Here is a 20,216-nt window from a genome sequence, read left to right as displayed (position 1 = left end):
AGGGTTAGGGTCAGGTTTAAACCTAGCTATAGTGTTAGAGTCAGAATAAGGGTCAGGGTCAGGGTTAGTGTTTGGGTTAATTTTAGAGCTAGAATGAGGGCTAGGGTCAGGACTAGTAATAAAGTTAGGGTTTGGAGTAGGCTTACGATTAGGGTTAGAACTAGGGTAGCAATAGGGTGAGGGTTTGGCTTAGGGTAAGGGATAGTGTTAGAGCTGGTGTTAGGACTAGAAATAGGGTTAGGGTTAGGGCCAGGGTTAGGGTTAGGGTTAAAGCTAGGGTCAGGCCTTGTATTAGGGCTAGGTTTTGTGTTAGGTTTAGGGCTATGGCTAATGTAAGAACTGGCATTATGATTAGGACTAGTTTTAGGGTTAGGTTTAGGGCGAGTTCTAGTGTTAGGATTAGGTTTTTGGATAGGGTGATGTGTAGATCTAGGGTCAGTTTTAGGGTCAGAGTCAGGGTTAGTATTAGTTCTAAGGTTAGGGTTAGTACTTGAATTAGGGCTAGGGTTAGGGCTAGGTGTAGGGTCAGGGTTTGGTTTAGGTTAAGGGTTAGGGTCAGTGCTATTGCTTGGTTTTGCTTGAGGGCTAGGCCTAGGGTGGGAGCTAGTTTTCAAATTAGTGTTAGGTTTAGAGCTAGTGTTAGGGTATGGTTTAGACTTGTGTTTAGGGTTAGATTTAGAATTATAGTTAAATCTAGGTTACTGCTAGGGTTAGGGCTAGGGTTTGGGTTATCATAAGTGGTAGGGTTAGAACTAGGGATGGAGCAAGGGAGAGAGTTAGGGTTAGTCTTAGGGTTATGGTTTGGTAGGGTTAGGGTTATGAGCTAGGGTTAGTATTAAGGCTAAGCCTAGATTTAGGGCTAGTGTTAGGGTTATGGTTATGGTTAGGCATGGTTATAGCTAGGTTTAGAATTAGGGGGAGGGTTAAAATTACGGTAGGGCTAATGTTAGGTTAGGGTTAGGATTAAGGCTATTTTGGGGCTAGGATTAGTTCTATGGTTTGTGTTAGGATTAGAGCTTCGTGTGCTAGGGCTAATGTCAGGTCTAGGATTATGGTTAGAGATAGTTTTAGGGTTAGGATTATGGCTAGGTATAGTGTAAGTTTAAGGTTAAGGTTTAAAGTAAGGTTTAGAGCTAGGGGCATTATTAGGATAAGGTACACGGTTCCAGGTTGGATTAGGTTAATGTTTATGGTTAGGGCTCAATTTAGCATTAGGGTTAGAATTAGGATTAGGTCTATGGATATGGTTAACTTTAGGGTTCAAGTTAGTTTTAATGTAATGGATAGGTTTAGGGTTAGGAATAGGGTTAGGGTTAGCATTAGGTTAGGGTTAGAGTTAGAGTAAGGGTAATGGATAGGATTAGAGCTAGGGTTAGGGCTAGGGTTATGGTTAGGATTAGGGCTAGGGTCAGGGTTATTTTTGGGTTATTCAAGGGATAGGGTTAGCGTTAGATTTGAGGTAAGTGTTAGGGCTAGGGTTACAGTTATTGTTAATGTTCAAGCTAGTGTTAGGGCTCTGATTAAGATAGGTTTTGGATTAGGTTAGCATTAGGGTTAGGGCTACAGATAATGTAAGAACTAGAGTTATGATTAGGGCTAGTTTTATTGTTAGTGTTAGGTCTAGGTCTAGTGTTATGGTTTGGTTTAGGTTTGGGGTGATGTTTAGAGCTAGGGTTAGTGTAGGGTCAGAGTCAGGGTCATGGTTAGTCTTAGGGTTAGGGATAAAATTTGAATAAGAGCTAGGTTTAGGGCTATGTGTAGGCTTAGGGTTTGGTTTAGGTTAAAGGTTAGGGTTAGGTCTATAGTTCTGTTTTGTTGTAGGGCTTGGGCTAGGTTAGGGTTAGTTTTAGGATTTCTATTAGTGTTACAGCGTGTGTTAGTGAGAGATTAGGTAAACACTTAGAGTTAGGGTTAGATGTAGGGTTAGGGCTAGGTCTTGGGTTAGGGCTAAGGTTAGGGCAAGTTTTAGGGTTATGGTAAGGGTTGGGTTTAGAACTAGGAATAGGACTAGGGTGAGAGTTAGAGTCAGTCTTAGGGCTAGAGTCAGGTTAGGTTTAGGGCTAAATTAGGGCTAGGATTAGGTCAAGGGTTTGTGTTAGGGTTAGGCCTGATTTTAGGCTTAGGGATAGGGTTAGGTTTATGGGAAGGGATGGGATTATAGCTAGTTTTAGGGCTAGGTCAAAGGTTAGAATTACAGTTAGGGCTAGGATTATGTTTTTGGTTAGTAATAAGGCTAGGTTTAGGGCTACATGAGGGCTAGGGTTGTTTTAGGGTTATGGCAAGAATTAGGCCTAGGGCTAGTGTCAGGTCTAGTGTTATAGTTAGGGATAGACTGAGGGTTAGATTTATGGCTAGGTCTTAGGGTAAGGGTTAGGTTTAGGGTAAGAGTCAGGTTTAGAGCTAGGGTTATTATTAGGGTTAGATTCAGGTTTCAGATTTGGTTTAGGTTAGGGTTTAGGGTTAGGGCTCAAATTAGCATTAGGGTTAGGGATATGGTAATGATATGGTTAGGTTTAGGGTTCAGATTAGGTGTAGGTTAATTGATAGAGTTAGAGTTAGTGGAAGATTTAGGTTTAGGCCTAGGATTAGCATTAAGGTAAGGGTTATGTTTAGGGTAATGGATAGGGTTAGAACTAGGGTTAGGGCTAGTGTTATGGTTAGTATTAGGGCTAGAGTTAGGTTTAAGGTTAGGGTTTGGCCTAGGGATAGCTTTAGGTTTAGGTTTAGGGTACAGTTTAGGGTTTGAGCTAGGGTTAGCACTAGGGCGAATGTTAGGTTTAGGGTTATGTCAAGATTATAGATATGGTTAGGGTCAAGGTTAGTGTTAGAATTAGGACTAGGGTTATCATTAGGTTTATGGTATTGGATAGGGTTTGATGTCAGGTTAGGGCTAAGGTTATAATTAGGTTTCAACTTAGGTTAGTGTTAGTGATACGGTAACGATTAGGGTTTGAGCTACGGTTAGGTCTATGGCAAAGTTTAGATTCATGGCTATGTCTAGGGTTAGAGTTAAAATAGATTTAGGTTTAGGGTTGGGTTATCATCAGGATTAGGTTAGGGTTATGGTAATGGATAGGGTTAGAGCTAGGGTTATGGCTAGGGTTAAGGTTAGGATTAGAGCTATGGTTAATGTTAGGGTTAGGTTTAAGCCAAGGGTTAGTGTTAGGGTTAGGTTAAGTTTAAGTGTTAGGGATTGACCTAGGATTTGCACTAGGACGAGGTTTAGGGTTAGAGTCAGGGTAATGGTTAGGGCTAGGGTTAGCATTAGGGTTAGGGTTATGGTTAGGGTAATGGATAGAGTTAGAAGTAGGGTTTGGTTTTGGTTATGGCTAGTTTTAGCGTTATTGATATGGCTAGGTCTAGTTTAGGTTTAGGTTTTAGGTTAGGAAAAGGTTTCAAGCTAGAGTTTGTGTTAGGGTAAAGGTCAGTGTTCTGGTTAAGGTTAGGTTTATAATTAGGTCCAGCATTAGGACTAGGGTTAGGTCTAGGGGTAGGGGTAGTGTTCGGGTTAGGTTAAGGGTTATTGTTAGGGTTAGGGCTAGGTTTTTGTTTAGGGCTAGGGCTAGAGTTATTGCTAGATGAAGGATTAGGGGTAGGTGTATGTCTAGTGTTAGAGTTAGGTATAGGTATAGGGTTACAGGTAGCGTCAACGTTATGGGTTGGTTTAGGGATAGGGTCAGGTCTAAACATACAGTAGTGCTAGGGTCAGAATAAGGGTCAGGGTTAGTGTTAGAGTTTTGGATAGGGACAGAGCTAGATTGAGGGCTAGTGTTAGGACTAGTAATAGAGTTAGGGTTTGAGTTAGGCTAAGGATTAGGTTTAGGACTTGGATAGCTTTAGGGTTAGAGTTTGGCTTAGGGTAAGGGATAAGGTTAGCACTAGGGTTAGGGCTAGGCTGAGGGCTAGGCATAGGGTTAGGGTTAGGGCTAGATTTAGAGTTAAAGCTAGTGTTAGGGCTTTGATTAGGCCTAGGTTTTTTGTTAGCTTTAGGTTTACAGCTAATGTAAGAACTAGGGTTACAACTAGGGCTAGTTTTAGGGTTATTGTTATGTCTAGGTTTAGTATTAGGTTAGGTTTAGGGTTAGGGTTATGTTTAGGGTAATGGATAGGTTAGTTTTAGGGAATGTGTTATGGTTAGGCCGAGGATTAGCATTAGGGTTAGTGTTCAGGTTAGTGTAATGGATAGGGTTAGAGCTAGGGTTAGGGCTAGGATTATGGTTAGGGTTAGAGCTAGGGTTAGGGTTAGGTTTAGGATTAGTGTAAGGATTAAAGTTAGGGTTAGGTTTAGGTTAAGGGTTAGAGTTACATTTAGGGTTAGAGATAGGGTTAAAGCTAGGGTTTGGGCTCAGATTAGGGCTAGGTTTTGGGTTTCGTTAGGGCTAGTGTTAGGGATATGGCTAATGTAAGAACTAGGGTTATGATTAGGGCTAATTTTAGGGTTACATTAGGGCTAACTCTAGTTTTAGGGTTAGGTTTAAGTTTACAGAGATGTTTTGAGCTAGGGTTAGTGTTAGGATTAGAGTCAGGGTCAGGGTTAGATTAGGTTAGAAATAGGACTCGAATTAGTGGTAGGCTTAGGGCTAGATGGCCGGTAAGGATTTGGATTAGGTTAAGGTTTGGGGTTAGTGCTATAGCTCGGTTATGTTTTAGGGCTAAGGCTAAAGTTAATGGTAGTTTTACGATTAATGTTAGTGATATTGCTAGTGATAAGGTGAATTTAGACTTAGGGGTCCATTTAGAGTTATGGTTAATTCTAGGTTTAAGGCTATGGCTAGGGTTAAGGCTAAAGTTATGTCTAGTGTTTGGGTTATGGTAAGGGATAGGGTGAGAACTCGAAATAGGGCTAGGCGAGAGTTAGATTTAGTCTTAAGGCTAGGGTTAGGGCTAGGGTTAGGGCTAATCTAGGCCTAGGAATAGGTATAGGATTAGTGTTAGTGTTAGACCTAATGTTAGGGCTATGTTTAGGGTTAGGTTTAGGGAAAGAGATGGGATTATAGCTAGGTTTAGGGCTAGGGCAATGATTAGAATTAGGTTTAGGAATAAGGTTAGGATTGGGTTAGGATTAAGGCTAGATTTGGTGTTAGGATGAGGGCTAGTTTTGTTAGGGTTAGGGCAATTTTAGGGATAGGGATAATGTCAGGTTTAGGGTTAAGGCTATGGATAGTTATAGGCTTAGGTTCATGGCTAGGTCTTGTCTAAGGGTTAGGTTTAGGGTAAAAATTAGGTTTAGAATTAGGTGATTTTAGGGTCAGTGTCAGGTTTTGGTTATGGGTTATGTTAAGTTTTAGGGCTCAAATTAGCATTAGGGTTAGAGTTAGGTTTAGGATAATGGAAAGGTTTAGGTTCAGGATTCAGGTTAAGATTAGGGTAATGGGTATGGTTAGGGTTAGTGATAGGGTTAGGGTTAGGCCCAGGGTTAGTATTTGGGTTATGGTCATTATTAGGGTAATGGAAAGTGTTTGAACTAGCGTTAGGGCTAGGGTTTTGGTTAGGATTAGGGCTAGGGTTTTGGGTAGGATTAGGTCTAGAGTTATGGTTCGGGTTAGGGCTAGGGATAGGGTTAGGTTTTGGTTAGGCTTAGGGTACAGATTAGGTTTTGAGCTAGGGTTAGTGCTAGGGTGAGAATCAGGTTTAGTGTTATGTCGAGGGTTAGATTTATGGTTAAGGTTAGGGTTAGTGTTAGGGTTAGGGCTAAGGTTACCTTTAGAGTTAGGTAAATGAACAGGGTTAGATGTCGAGTTAGGGTTAGGGGTTGTTTTAAGTTTAGGGTTAGTGTTAGGGTAAATGCTAAGTTTATCTTTGGAGTTAGGTTAATGGATAGGGTTGGATTTTTGGTTAGGGGTAGGGGTAGTTTAGGTTTAGGGTTAGTGTTTGTGTTAGGGCTAAGGTTATACTTAGATTTAGGGAAATGGATAGGGTCAGATGTCAGGTTAGGGTTAAGGGTAGTTTTAGGTTTATGGTTAGTGTTAGGGTTTGGGCTAGGGTTGGGGTTAGAGTGTAGTTTAGAGTTTGATCTAGGGTTAGGGCCCTGATGAGGGTTAGGTTTAGAATTAGGTCTAGGATTAGGTGTACAGTTAGGGTTAGAGATAGCATTATCATTAGGTTTAGGGTTAGGTTTATGGTAATGGATAATTTTAGAGACAGTATTAGGACTAGTATTAACATTATGATTAGGGCTAGGGTTAGTGTTAGGTTTAGGGATAGGGATAGGGTTATATTTAGGGTTAGGGTTAGGGTTTTATCTAGGGTTAGGTCTAAGGTGTGGGTTAGGGTTAGCATGAGGGATAGGGTTAGGGTTAGTGTTATGCTTAGGGGTAGGTTTAGGCCTAGGGTTAGGGCTAGGTTTTGTGTTAGGTTTAGAGCTAGGGTTAGTGCTATGGATATGTAAGGGCTACGCTTATGGTTGGTGTTATGGTTAGGTCTAGTGTTAGGCTTAGGTTTTGGTTAGGGTCAGTTTTAAAGCTAAGGTTAGTGTTAGTGTCAGGATCTGTGTTTGGATTAGGGTCAAGGTTAAAGTTAGAGCCTAAATTAGGATTGGTTAGGTCTAGAGGTAAGGTTAGTGTTTGGTTTAGGTTAATGGTTATCATTAGGGCTAGGGCTAGGTTTTTGTTTAGGTCTTGGTTGAGAGATATGGCTATATTTAGGATTAGGTTTATATCTAGGGCTAGTGTTAGGGTTAGGTTTAGGTAAAGTTTTATGGGTAGGGCCAGTGTTAGGGTTTGGTTTATGATTACGGTCAGAATAAGGGTCAGTGTTAGGGTTAGTGTTTGGGTTATGGTTATAACTAGAATGATGGCTAGGGTTAGGACTAGTTATAGAGTTAGGTTTTGTATTAGGCTAAGGATTAGGGTTAGGACTAGGTTTAGTATTAGGGTTAGGGTTTGGCTTAGTGTAAGGGATAGGATTAGTGCCAGGTTTAGGTTTAGGGTTAGGTCTAGTGTTAGGGTTAGGTTTAGGTATAGATTAATTGCTAGTGTTAGTGTTAGGGTTCAATTTAGGGTTAGATTACAGTTAGGGTTAGAATAAGTGTCAGGTTTGGGTTATGGTTAGTGCTAGAATGAGGGCTAGGGTTAGGAGTGGTAATATGATTAGGGCTTGGGTTAAACTAAGGATTAGGGTTAAGAATGGTGTTAGTATTAGGTTTAGGGTTAACTTAGGGTATGGTATAGGGTTAGAGCTAGGGTTAGGGCTATGTTTAGGGTTAGGGTTAGGGCTAGTGTTAGGGTTAGATTTAGGGTTAAAGCTTGGGTTAGGTCTCAGTTTAGGGCTAGGTTTTGGTTAAAGTTAGGGCTAGGTTTAAAGTTACGGACAATGTATGGACTAGTGTTACGATTTGAGCTAGTTATAGGATTAGGGTTAGGACTAGGTCTATTGTTAGGGTTAGGTTTAGGGTTAGGGTGATGTTTAGAGCTAGGGTTAGTGTAAGGGTCAAATTCAAGGTCAGGGTAAGTTTTAGAGTTAGGTTTGGGACTCAAATTGGGGCTAGAGTTAGGGCTAGGTGTAGATTTAAGCTTTGGTTAAGGTTAAGGGTTAGGGTTAGGGCTATGGCTCGGTTTTGATTTAGGGCTAGGGCTAGGGCTAGGGTTAGGGCTTGATTTTGGGTTATCATCAGGGTTAGAGCTAGTGTTAGTGTGAGGTTTAGGCTTAGGGTTAGGGTTAGATTTAGAGTTAGGTTTAGATCTAGTGTTAGGGCTAGGGCTAGAGTTATGGCTAGGGGTAGGGTATGTAAGGATTATGATTAAAACTAGGGTTTTAAAGGCTAGGGTGAGAATTAGAGATAGAGGTTTAGTGTTAGGATTAGGTTTAGGGCTAAATTAGTGCTAGGATTAGGGGTAGGGTTAGTGTTAGCATTAGGCCTAGGGTTTGGGCTAGGGTTAGCATTAACATTGGTGTTAGGGTTATGTTTAGGGGAATGGGTGGGGTTATAACTAGGTTTAGTTGTAGGGTTAGTGTTAGAGTTAGGCCCAGGTTTGGGCTAGGGTTAGGGTTAACATTGGGGTTAGGGTTATGTTTAGGGGAATGGGTGGGGTTAGGGTTATGTTTAGGGGAATGGGTGGGGTTATAGCTAGGTTTAGAGCTAGGGTGAGGGTTAAAATTAGGATTTGGCCTAGGGTTCTGGTTCATTTAGGATTAAGGCTAGGATTAGGGCTAGGATGAGGGGTAGGTCTTTTGATAGGGTTAGGGCTAGGACTCAGGCTAGGTCTAATATCAGGTTATGGTTAAGGATAGTTTTAGGGTTAGGTTATGGCTAGGTCTAGTGTAAGGGTTAGTTTTAGGTTAAAGGTCAGCTTTAGAGCTAGAGTTATTGTTAGGATTAGGGTCAGGGTTAGCATTTGGTTTAGTTTAAGGTTTAGGGTTAGGGCTCAAATTAGCATTAGGGTTAGGTTTAGAGTTAGGGTAATGGATAGGGTTTAGTTTAGGTTTCAGTTAAGGTTTAGGGTAATAGATGGGTTAGATATAGCGAACGGGTTAGGGTAAGCATTAGGGTTAGGTTTATGCTCAGTGTAATGGATAGGTTTAGAGCTAATGTTAGGGCTAGGTTATGGTTTGGATTAAGTCTAGGATTAGGGTTACATTTAGGGATAGGGCTAGGGTTCAGTTTAGGATAAGTGTTAGGGTTAGGGTAAGTGTTAGGTTTAGGGTTGGGTTATGGTTAGGTTAGGGTAAGGTTTAGTGTTTGAGCTAGGGTTAGGGCTAGGGTGAGTGTTAGGTTTAGGTTTACGTCTAGGTTAACATTTATGGTTAGAGGTAGGTATAGTGTTAGAGAAAGGTTTTTAATTAGGGTTATTTTTAGGGCTAAGGTAATGTGTATGGTTAGAGCTAATATTTGGGCTAGGGTTAATGTTAGGATTAGGGCTAGGGTTAGTGTTAGTGTTTAGGGTAGGGCTAGGGTTATGTTTAGTATAAGGTTTAGGCTTTGAGCTAGGGTTAGGTCTAAGGCGAGGGTTAGGTTTATGGTTAGGGTTAGGGCTAGGATTAGGCTTAAGTTTATGCTTAGATCTAAGTTTAGGCCTAGGATTAGGGCTGGGTTTTATGTTAGGTTTAGGGTTATGGCTAGTACTATGGGTAATATAAGAGCTAGGGTTGTGTGGAGGACTAGTTTAAGGGTTAAAGTTATGTCTAGGTCTAGTTTAAATCTAGGTTTAGTGTTAGAATAAGGTTTACATCAGTGTTATTCAAATGTAAAGCTGGGTTTAGTGTTAGAATCAAGGTCAGTGTTTGGGATAGGATTAGGGTTAGGGTTAGAGCCAGATTTAGGACTAGGTTTAGGTCTAGGGATAGGGTAAGTGTTTGGTTTAGGTTAAGGGTTATTGTTAGGGCTAGTGCTAGGTTTTTGTTTAGGTCTAGGGCTAGAGTTGTAGGTATATTTAGGATTAGCTTTGGGTCTAGGTCTAGTGTCAGGATTAAATATAGGTATAAGGTTACTGGTAGGTCTAGTGTTAGGGTTTGGTTTAGGTAAAGGGTCAGCTTTAGACCTATGGTTATTGTTGGGATCAGATGAGAGTCAAGGTTAGGATTAGAGCTAGAATGAGGGCTAGGGTTAAGACTAGTAATGCAGTTAGAGTTTAAGTTAGGCTAAGGATTAGGTTTAGGACTATGGTTAGCATTTGGTTTAGGGTTTGGCTTAGGGTAAGTGTTAGGTTAGAGCTAGGGTTAAAGTTAGGGTTAGGGCTAGTGTTAGAGTTAAGATTAGGGTTAAAGCTAGGGTTAGAGCTTGGAATAGGTGTAGGATTTGTGTTAGAGTTAGGGCTAGGTTTAGGACAACTATTAATGTACTAACTAGGGTTATGATTAAGGCTAGTTTTAATATTAGGGTTAAGGCTAGATCTAGTGTTAGAGTTAATTTTATGTTAGGGTGATGTTTAGAGATAGGATTAGTGTTAATGTCAGCTTCAGGGTCAGGGTTAATTTTAGAGTTAGGATTAGGGCTAGGTGTAGGGTTAGGGTTTGGTTTAGGTTAAGGGTTAGGGTTGGGGTTATGGATTGATTTTGTTTTATGTCTAGGTCTAGGAATAGGGCAAGTTTTAGGATTAGTGTTATGGTTAGGGATAGTGTTAGGGTTTAGTTTAGCCTTATGTTTACAGTTAAATTAAGAATTACGTCTAGATTTAGAATTAGGTTTAGATATAGGGTCACGGTCACAGCTAAGTTTTGGGTTAGGTTAAGGTTAAGGGTTAGGTCTCTTATTAGAATTAGGGTTAGGGTTAGGGTTACAGTTAGAGTAATGGATATGGTTAGGTTTAGGGTTCAGGTTAGGTTTAGGGTAATGGATAAAGTTAGGGTTAGAGATAGGGTTAGGGCTAACCTAGGGTTAGCATTAGGGTTAGGGTTATGGTTAGGGAATGAATATGGTTAGAGCTAGGGTTAGGCCTAGGATTATGGTTAGTATTAAGGCTAGGGTGAGATTTAGGTTTAGGGCAAGTTTTAGTGTTAGGTTAGATTTAGGGTAATGGTTAGGGCCAGGGTTAGGGTTAGGGTTAAAACAAAGCATAGAGCTCAAATTGGGGCTAGGTTTTGGGTTAGGCTAGGGCTAGGATTAGGGCAAACACTAATGTAAGAATAGGGTTATGATTAGGGCTACTTTTAGGGTTAGGGTTAGGGCTAGGTCTAGTTTTAAGGTTAGGTATATTTTTAGGGTGATCTGAGAGCTAGAGTTAGTGTTAGGGTCAGAGTCAGTGTCAAGGTTAGTTTCAGGGTTAGAGCATGACTGGAATTAGGGCTAGGGTTAGGGGTAGGTGTAGGGTTAGGTTTTGGTTTAGGTTAAGGGTTACAATTAGGGCTGTGGCTCAGTTTTGATTAGGGCTAGGATTAGCTTAGGGCTAGATTTAGGATTAGCACTAGTGTTAGGGCTAGTTTCAGTGGAAGGTTTACACTTAGGGTTAGGGTTAAATTTAGAGTTATGGTTAGATCTAGGGTTAGTAGTAGGGCTAAGTTTAGGGCTAAGGTTAGAGCAAGTGTTAAGGTTGTGGTAAGGGATAGGGTTAGAACTAGAAATAGATCTAGGGAGAAAGAGTTAGTCTTAGTGCTAGTGATAGGGTTAGGGTTAGGGGTAATTAGAGCTAGGATCAGATCTAGGATTAGTGTAAGGGTTAAGTCTAGGATTAGGGTTAGGGTTAGATTTAGGGGAAGGGATGGGGTTATATCTAGGTTCAGATATAGGGCAAGGGATGAAATTAGGAATAGGGCTAGAGTTAGGGTTAGGATCAAGGCTAGGTTTAGGGCTAGGATGAGGGCTAGCATTTGTGTTAGGTTTATGGCAAGAATTAGGGCTAGGGCTAATATCAGGTCTAGGGTTATGGTTAGGGGTAGTTTTCAGGTAAGGTTTATGGCTACATCTAGTGTCAGAGTTAGGTTTATTTTTTTTTATTTTATTTTTTTATTCAATATGAATTTTATTATTACACAAGTTACAACTGTGGATAACTGATGATGAATCACAATGGAGAAATCTGAGAGCCATTGTCACAGCACATCTCAAAGTTATTCTGCTTGAGTTGTGAGGAAGCTCAGGGTACTTATATACTGACTGTTGCCAGTCGTTGGCAGAGGGATATCCATGGGATTGGTACTTTCTTGGCATTGCTGATTGTTGTTCAGGTAGGCAAGAGGGTCCTTAAGTTCTGATAAATTTCCCCTGTAGTGAGAAGCTGCACTTTGTTCATTGGAGTGGTGAAGGGTATATGTGTAGACATGGCATACAACACATAATATTCACTACATATGTATTAAGAAGTAATTTCTACTGTGGCTAAATATTTTCAGAGATAAGAATTTTATAGCTATTTTGGTATTTGTCTCTAAAGTCTTTAAATTGGAAAGGGAATTTTTCTAGGTACCTAAACAGTCATTTCAGGGCACTACTTGACTTTATCTTTTTAGACTGTTTCTCAATGGACAGAGATTACTGAAGGTCTCTGTGCTCATCCTATTAGTTCAACTATTGAATAAAAAATATTACTAAAATTTACCCCAGCTTTCTGTTCTTTAATAACCCACATTATTTTAGGCTTCCTTTGTTAAGCCATTTTCCAATCATTTAGTAATTTGGACTTTCTCCACCTTCTGTTCATCTTACTTAAGTTGATGAGTTTATTTTCGATAGCTGCCCTTTCAAGATGATGCATTTATTAAATAGATGTCTTACGTAATTTAAATTTAAATTTCTGGGCACATGTAAAACTTCATAGTTGATTAATAATTTATTACTTCATTGAATGGAAATTTAAATGATTTTAATTATACAAATCACTGAAATTATCTCCAAAGTTATAGCATACCTGTATCCATTATTTGATTGTTAATTATTATTTTTTTTTAAATTTTTTTATTCGTTGTTCAAAACATTATAAAGCTCTTGACATATCATATTTCATACATTAGATTCAAGTTGGTTATGAACTCCCAATTTTACCCCAAATACAGATTGCAGAATCACATCGGTTACACATCCACATTTTTACATAATGCCCTATTAGTAACTGTTGTATTCTGCTATCTTTCCTATCCTCTACCATCCCCCCTCCCTCCCCTCCCATCTTCTCTCTCTACCCCATCCACTGTAATTCATATCTCTTCTTGTTTATTTTCGCATTCCCCTCACAACCTCTTATATGTAATTTTGTATAACAATGAGGGTCTCCCTCCATTACTATGCAATTTACCTTTTCTCTCCCTTTCCATCCCACCTCATGTATCTGTTTAATGTTAATATTTTCTTCCTGCTCTTCCTCCCTGCTCTGTTCTTACTTGCTCTCATTATATCAAAGAAGACATTTGGTATTTGTTTTTTTAGGGATTGGCTAGCTTCACTAAGCATAATCTGCTCTAGTGCCATCCATTTCCCTGCAAATTCTATGATTTTGTCATTTTTAGTGCTGTGTAATACTCCATGGTGTATAAATGCCACATTTTTTTATCCATTCATCTATTGAAGGGCATCTGGGTTGGTTCCACAGTCTAGCAATTGTGAATTGTGCTGCTATGAACATCGGTGTAGCAGTATCCCTGTAGTACGCTCTTTTAAGGTCTTCAGGGAAAAGTCCAAGAAGGGCAATAGCTGGGTCAAATGGTGGTTCCATTCCCAGCTTTCCAAGGAGTCTCCATACTGTTTTCCAGATTGGCCGCACCAGTTTGCAGTCCCACCAGCAATGTACAAGAGTACCCTTTTCCCCACATCCTCTCCAGCATTTGTTGTTGTTTGACTTCATAATGGCTGCCAATCTTACTGGAGTGAGATGGTATCTTAGGGTGGTTTTGATTTGCATTTCTCTGACTGCTAGAGATGGTGAGCATTTTTTCATGTACTTGTTGATTGATTGTATGTCCTCCTCTGAGAAGTGTCTGTTCAGGTCTTTGGCCCATTTGTTGATTGGGTTATTTGTTTTCTTATTGTTTAATTTTTTGAGTTCTTTGTATACTCTGGATATTAGGGCTCTATCTGAAGTGTGAGGAGTAAAAATTTGTTCCCATGATGTAGGCTCCCTATTTACCTCTTTTAATGTTTCTCTTGCTGAGAGAAAACTTTTCAGTTTAAGTAAGTCCCATTTGTTGATTTTTGTTATCAACTTTTGTGCTATGGGTGTCCTATTAAGGAATTTGGAGCCCGACCCTACAATATGTAGATCGGAGCCAACTTTTTCTTCTATCAGATGCAGAGTCTCTGATTTGATATCTAGCTCCTTGATCCACTTTGAGTTAACTTTTGTGCATGGCGAGAGGAGGGGATTCAGTTTCATTTTGTTGCATATGGATTTCCAGTTTTCCCAGCACCATTTGTTGAAGATGCTATCCTCCCTCCATTGCATGCTTTTAGCTCCTTTATCAAATATAAGATAGTTGTAGCTTTGTGGATTAGTCTCTGTGTCCTCTATTCTGTACCATTGGTCCACCCTCCTGTTTTGGTACCAGTACCATGCTGTTTTTGTTACTATTGCTCTGTAATATAGTTTTAAGTCTGGTATCGCTATACCGCCTGATTCGCACTTCCTGCTTAGAATTGCTTTTGCTATTCTGGGTCTTTTATTTTTCCATATGAATTTCATGATTGCTTTATCCATTTCTACAAGAAATGCCGTTGGGATTTTGATTGGCATTGCATTAAACCTATAGAGAACTTTTGGTAATATCGCCATTTTGATGATGTTAGTTCTGCCTATCCATGAACAGGGTATGTTTTTCCATCTTCTAAGATCTTCTTCTACTTCTCTTTTTAGGGTTTTGTAGTTTTCATTATATAAATCTTTCACCTCTTTTGTTAGGTTGATTCCCAAGTATTTTATTTTTTTTGAGGATATTGTGAATGGAGTGTTTTTCCTCATTTCCGTTTCAGAAGTTTTGTCGCTGATATACAGAAATGCCTTTGATTTATGTGTGTTGATTTTACATCCTGCCACTTTGCTGAATTCATTTATTAGTTCTAGTAGTTTTTTTGTAGACCCTTTTGGGTCTTCTAAGTATAGAATCATGTCATCTGCAAATAGTGATAATTTAAGTTCTTCCTTTCCTATTTTTATGCCTTTAATTTCTTTCATCTGTCTAATTGCTCTGGCCAGTGTTTCGAGAACTATATTGAATAGAAGTGGTGATAGAGGGCATCCCTGTCTTGTTCCAGATTTTAGGGGGAATGCCTTCAATTTTTCTCCATTGAGAATGATGCTAGCCTGAGGCTTAGCATAGATAGCTTTTACAATGTCGAGGTAAGTTCCTGTTTTCCCTAGTTTTTCTAATGTTTTGAACATAAAGGGATGCTGTACTTTGTCGAATGCTTTTTCTGCGTCTATTGAGATGATCATATGGTTCTTATTTTTAAGTCTATTGATGTGGTGAATAACATTTATTGATTTCCGTATATTGAACCAGCCTTGCATCCCAGGGATGAATCCTACTTGATCATGGTGCACAATTTTTTTGATGTGCTTTTGTATCCGATTCACCAGAATTTTATTGAGGATTTTTGCATCTATGTTCATCAGAGATATTGGTCTGTAGTTTTCTTTCTTTGAGATGTCTTTGTCTGGTTTCGGAATCAGGGTGATGTTGGCCTCATAGAATGAATTTGGCAGAGCTCCTTCTTTTTCTATTTCCTGAAATAACTTGAAAAGTATTGGTATTAATTCTTCCTTAAAGGTTTTGTAAAACTCCGCTGTATACCCATCCGGTCCTGGGCTTTTCTTGGTTGGAAGTCTTTTGATTGCTTCTTCTATTTCATCTATTGTTATTGGTCTGTTTAAGTTGTGAGTATCCTCCTGACTCAGTCTGGGCAAATCATATGACTTAAGGAATTTATCAATGTCTTCACTATCTTCTATTTTATTGGAATATAGGTTTTCAAAATAATTTCTAATTGTCTTCTGTATTTCTGTAGTGTCTGTTGTGATATTGCCTTTTTCATCCTGTATGTTAGTGATTTGAGTTCTCTCTCTTCTTCTCTTCGTTAGCATGGCTAAGGGTCTGTCGATCTTATTTATTTTTTCAAAGAACCAACTTTTAGTTTTGTTAATTTTTCAATAGTTTCTTTTGTTTCAATTTCATTGATTTCCGCTCTGATTTTAATTATTTCTTGCCTTCTGCTACATTTGCTGTTGTTTTGCTCTTCCTTTTCTAGGGCTTTGAGATGAAGTGTGAGCTCATTTATTTGTTGGTTTTTCCTTTTTTTTGAGGAATGACCTCCAAGCGATGAATTTCCCTCTTAAAACTGCTTTCATTGTGTCCCATAGATTCCGATATGTTGTGTCTGTATTTTCATTTATCTCTAAGAATTTTTTGATTTCTTCCTTTATGTCTTCTGTAACCCATTGATCATTCAGTAACATATTGTTCATTTTCCATGTGATGTAGGATTTTTCCTTCCGTCTTTTATCATTGATTTCCAGTTTCATTCCATTATGATCAGATAAAATGCATGGTATTATCTCCACCCCTGTATATTTACTGAGGGTTGCCCTATGGCATAATATATGGTCTATTTTTGAGGAGGATCCATGTGCTGCTGAGAAAAAAGTATATCCACTTGATGATGGTTGATATATTCTATATATGTCAGTTAAGTCTAGGTTGTTGATTGTGATATTGAGTTCTATAGTTTCTTTATTCAGCTTTTGTTTGGAGGATCTGTCCAATTGTGAGAGAGGTGTGTTGAAGTCACCCATAATTATTGTGTTGTGGTCTATTTGATTCTTGAACTTGAGGAGAATTTGTTTTATGAACGTCGCAGCACCATTATTTGGTGCATAAATATTGATAATTGTTATGTCTTGTTGGTGAATGGTTCCTTTTAACAGTATATAATGTCCTTCCTTATCCCTTTTGATTAATTTAGTCTTGAAGTCAATTTTATTCGATATGAGGATGGCCACCCCTGCTTGCTTACGAGGACCGTGTGCATGGTATATTTTTTCCCAACCTTTCACCTTCAGCCTGTGTATGTCTTTTCCAATCAGATGTGTCTCCTGGAGGCAGCATATTGTTGGATTTGTTTTTTTAATCCATGTTACCAGCCTATGTCGCTTTATTGGAGAGTTTAAGCCATTAATGTTTAGAGTTACTATTGATATATGGTTTGTACTTCCAGCCATGTTTGATTATTTATCTTCTTTTTTTTTTTTAATTTAGTTTGTTTCTCCATGGTTAGCTTTCCCCCCGCCCTCTGTCTTTATAGAGGCACTTCCCACTGATGGTTTTGGTTATTGTTTTTCATTTCTTCCTCGTGTAGTGTTTTGCTCAAGATGCTTTGCAATGCTGGTTTTCTGGCTGCAAATTCTTTTAGCTTTTGTTTATCATGAAAGATTTTTATTTCGTTATCGTACCTAAAGCTTAATTTTGCTGGATACAGAATTCTTGGTTGGCATCCATTGTCTTTCAGTGTTTGAAATACGTTGTTCCAGGATCTTCTCGCTTTCAGCATCTGTGATGAAAAATCCGTTGTTAACCTTATTGGTTTACCCCTGAATGTAATCTGCCTCCTTTCTCTTGTAGCTTTTAGTATTTTCTCTTTGTTCTGTATATTGGATATCTTCATAACAATGTGTCTTGGCGTTGGTCTACTGTGATTTTGTGTGCTCGGTGTCCTGTATGCATCTACAATTTGTATATCCGTTTCCTTTTTTATTTCTGGAAAGTTTTCTGTAATTATTTCTTTCAGCAGGTTACTCATTCCCTTGGTTTGAATCTCTGTACCTTCTTCTATCCCGATGACTCGTAGGTTTGGTTTCTTTATGTTATCCCATATCTCTTGGATGTTTTTCTCGTGGTTTTTAACCAGCCTTTCTGAGTTGGCTAGGCTCTTTTCAAGATGATATATTTTGTCTTCATTATCTGATGTTCTGGCTTCTACTTGCTCCACTCTGTTAGTGATACTCTCAATTGAGTTTTTAATTTGGTTTATCGTTTCCTTCATTTCTAGAATTATTGTTTGGTTTTTTTTTATAATCTCAATCTCCTGATAAAGATGCTTAACTTCTTCTTTTATCTGTCTATGTAATTCATTTTCAAAGTGTTCTTTCACTGTTTGGATTTGCTGTCTCGTATCTTCTTTAAGGTTCCATTCCATCTGTCTAAGGTATTCCTTGAGTTCTTTATATGACCATTTTTCTGCTGACTCTAGGTCCTCCTGAATATTTAGGCTGTCCTTCATTGTTTGTACTCCTTTTCTTCCTTGCTTTTTTATGCTGCTCATGTTACTTCTTGTTCTGTTTGACTGCTGAGTTACTGTTTACTCTTATAGATTTATTTGATGCTTGAGAGGAAAGATATTAGAAGGGAAGGGAAGAAGTCACTAAAGAGAATGAGAGTAGGCAGGTAGAATTCAAGGAAGGGGGAATAAGAAGATTGAAAAGAAATGAAAAGACAAAAGAAACAAGAATAACAAAGATTAGATAATAAAGAAAGAAAGAAAAGACAAAAAAAATTTAAACAAAAATAATAGTGATAATAAAAAATGAAAATTAAAATTAAAAATAAATAATAATAATAAAATTAAAAAAAATAAAAAAAGAAACATTGAAACAAAAATTAAAGAACAACAACAAATAAAAATTGAAAATGAAAGAAAAAGAAGAAAAAAAAAGAAAAAGAAAAGAAAAAAAATGATAATCATAATAATAATAAATGCAGTCCTAGAGTTCTATTAACTTCTCTTCCAGTAGGTGGAGCTGTGCCCACTGGGCCAAGCTTCTCCTCTGAATAGGTGGGAACCATTCACTGTGCAGCAGCTCTTTCTCCTAGACTGGGCGGGTCTCCATTCCTGAGTGTCTAGGGACTTGTCTTGTGTTTCCTCAAGCCAGGCTGTGCTCACCTGTGGCGCTCACCACAATACTGGCTACACGCCAGGTCTGCTGCCCCTGGGAGCCCTGTTTTCATGAACACCTGGGCTCACTCTCCCTGTTTGCCTCCCTCAGACCCTAAGTTTGTAGAGCTTGGGGCTGAGATCCCCCAGCGAATTTGCTTGCCCTCCTGTAGCCCAGAGTTAGGTTTAGAGTAAGGTTCAGGTATAGATCTAGGGGTATTATAATGGTCAGGTCAGGTTTTGGGTTAGGTTGAGGTTTAGGGTTAGGGCTCACATTACCACTAGGGTTACAATTAAGGTTATGGTAATAGATAGGTTTAGTTTTAGGCTTCAGGTTAGGTTTAGGGTTAAAGTTATGTTAAGGTTTAAAAATAGGGTTAGGGTTAGGCCTAGGGTTAGCATTAGGTCTATGGTTACCATTAGGGTAATTGATAGGGTTAGAGCTGGGGTTAGGGCTAGGGTTATGTTTAGGATTACGGTAGAGTTAGGGTTAGGGTTAGGGTAAAATCTAGGCTTAGGGTTAGGATTAAGTTTAGGGTACTGGTTAGAGTTTGAGTTAGGATTAATGCTAAGTCCAGGGTTAGATTTAGGGTTAGGTCTAGGGATAGTGTTAGTATTAGGGTTAGGGCTAGTGTTATCATAAGGGCTAGGGTAATGAACAGGTTTAGATGTTGGATTAGGGTTAGGGTTAGGTTTAGGTTCAGAAAAACAGTTAGTGTAAGGTTTAGTGTAACATTTAGGGTTTTGAGTTAGGGTTAGGACTACAGCAAGGGTTAGGTTTACGGTTAGGTCTAGGGTTAGGTATACGGCTATTAGAGTATTTTAGGGTTAGGGTTAGGGTTTGTGCTGGAGTTATAGCTAGGGCTAGAACGAGGGTTAGGTTCAATGTTAGGTCTAGGAATAGGATTATGGTAGGTTTAGGGTTAGGGCTAGGGTTATCATTAGGGTTAGGATAAAAGTTAAGGTAATGGATATGTTAAATGTAGATTTGAGTTTATAGTTAGGATTAGGGTTAAATTTAGTTTTAGGGTTAAGTTTAAGGTATGGTTAGGTTTAGGGTTATGGTATGTGTTAGGGTTTGAGCTAGGGTTAGGGCTATGTTGAGTGTTAGGTTTACGGTTAGGTATAGGGTTAGTTTTTTTTTTTTTGTTAGGGTTATGGTTAGGGTTGGGGTTATGGATAGAGTTATCAATAGGGTTAGGGTTAGAGTAATGTGTAGGTTTAGAGCTATGTTTAGGGATAAGGCTAAGTTTAGGGTTAGGGCTATGGCTAGGGTTAGATTTAGGGATAGGTCTAAGTATATATTTAGGGTAAGGATTTGGCATTGAGTAAGGTTTAGAATAAGGCTAGGGTTGGTGTTGGATCAAGTCTAGAGTTAGGGTTAGGGTTATGCTTAGGGCTAGGTTTAAACCTAGGATTCGCTCTAGGTTTTGTGTTAGATTAAGGCGTAGGGTTAGGGCTATGGGTAATGTAAGAGCTAGGATTATTATTAGGGCTATTTGTAGGGTTAGCATTATGGATAAGTCTAGTGTTAGTGTTAGGTTTTCAGTTAGTTTCACGTTTAGAGATAGCTTAGTGTTAAATGCAGGGTCAGTGTTCAGGTTAGAGTTAGAGTTAAGCTTAAAGCCAGAATTAGGACTAGGTTTATGTCTAGGGGTAGGGTTAGACTTTGTGTTAGGTTAAGGGTTATTATTATGGCTAGGGCTAGGTTTTTGTTTAGACCTAGGGCTAAAGTTAAGGCTAGATTTAGGATTAGGTTTATGTCTAGGGCTAGGAGTAGGGTCAGCTTTAGATATAAGGTCACTGGTAGGGATAGTGTTAGGGTTTCATCTTGGGTTAGGGTCAGGTTTAGACCTAAGGTTAGTGTTATGATCAGAATAAGGTTCAGGGTTAGGGTTAGGGTTTGGGATAGGGTTAGAGCTAGAATGAGGTT

This window comes from Marmota monax, unplaced genomic scaffold (genome assembly GCF_021218885.2).
Source record: "Marmota monax isolate L192 unplaced genomic scaffold, Marmota_monax_Labrador192_F-V1.1 WCK01_AAM20220418_F8-fsc00179, whole genome shotgun sequence".
In the NCBI taxonomy this organism is placed as follows: domain Eukaryota; kingdom Metazoa; phylum Chordata; class Mammalia; order Rodentia; family Sciuridae; genus Marmota; species Marmota monax.
Note: the sequence above shows the minus strand (reverse complement) of the source record.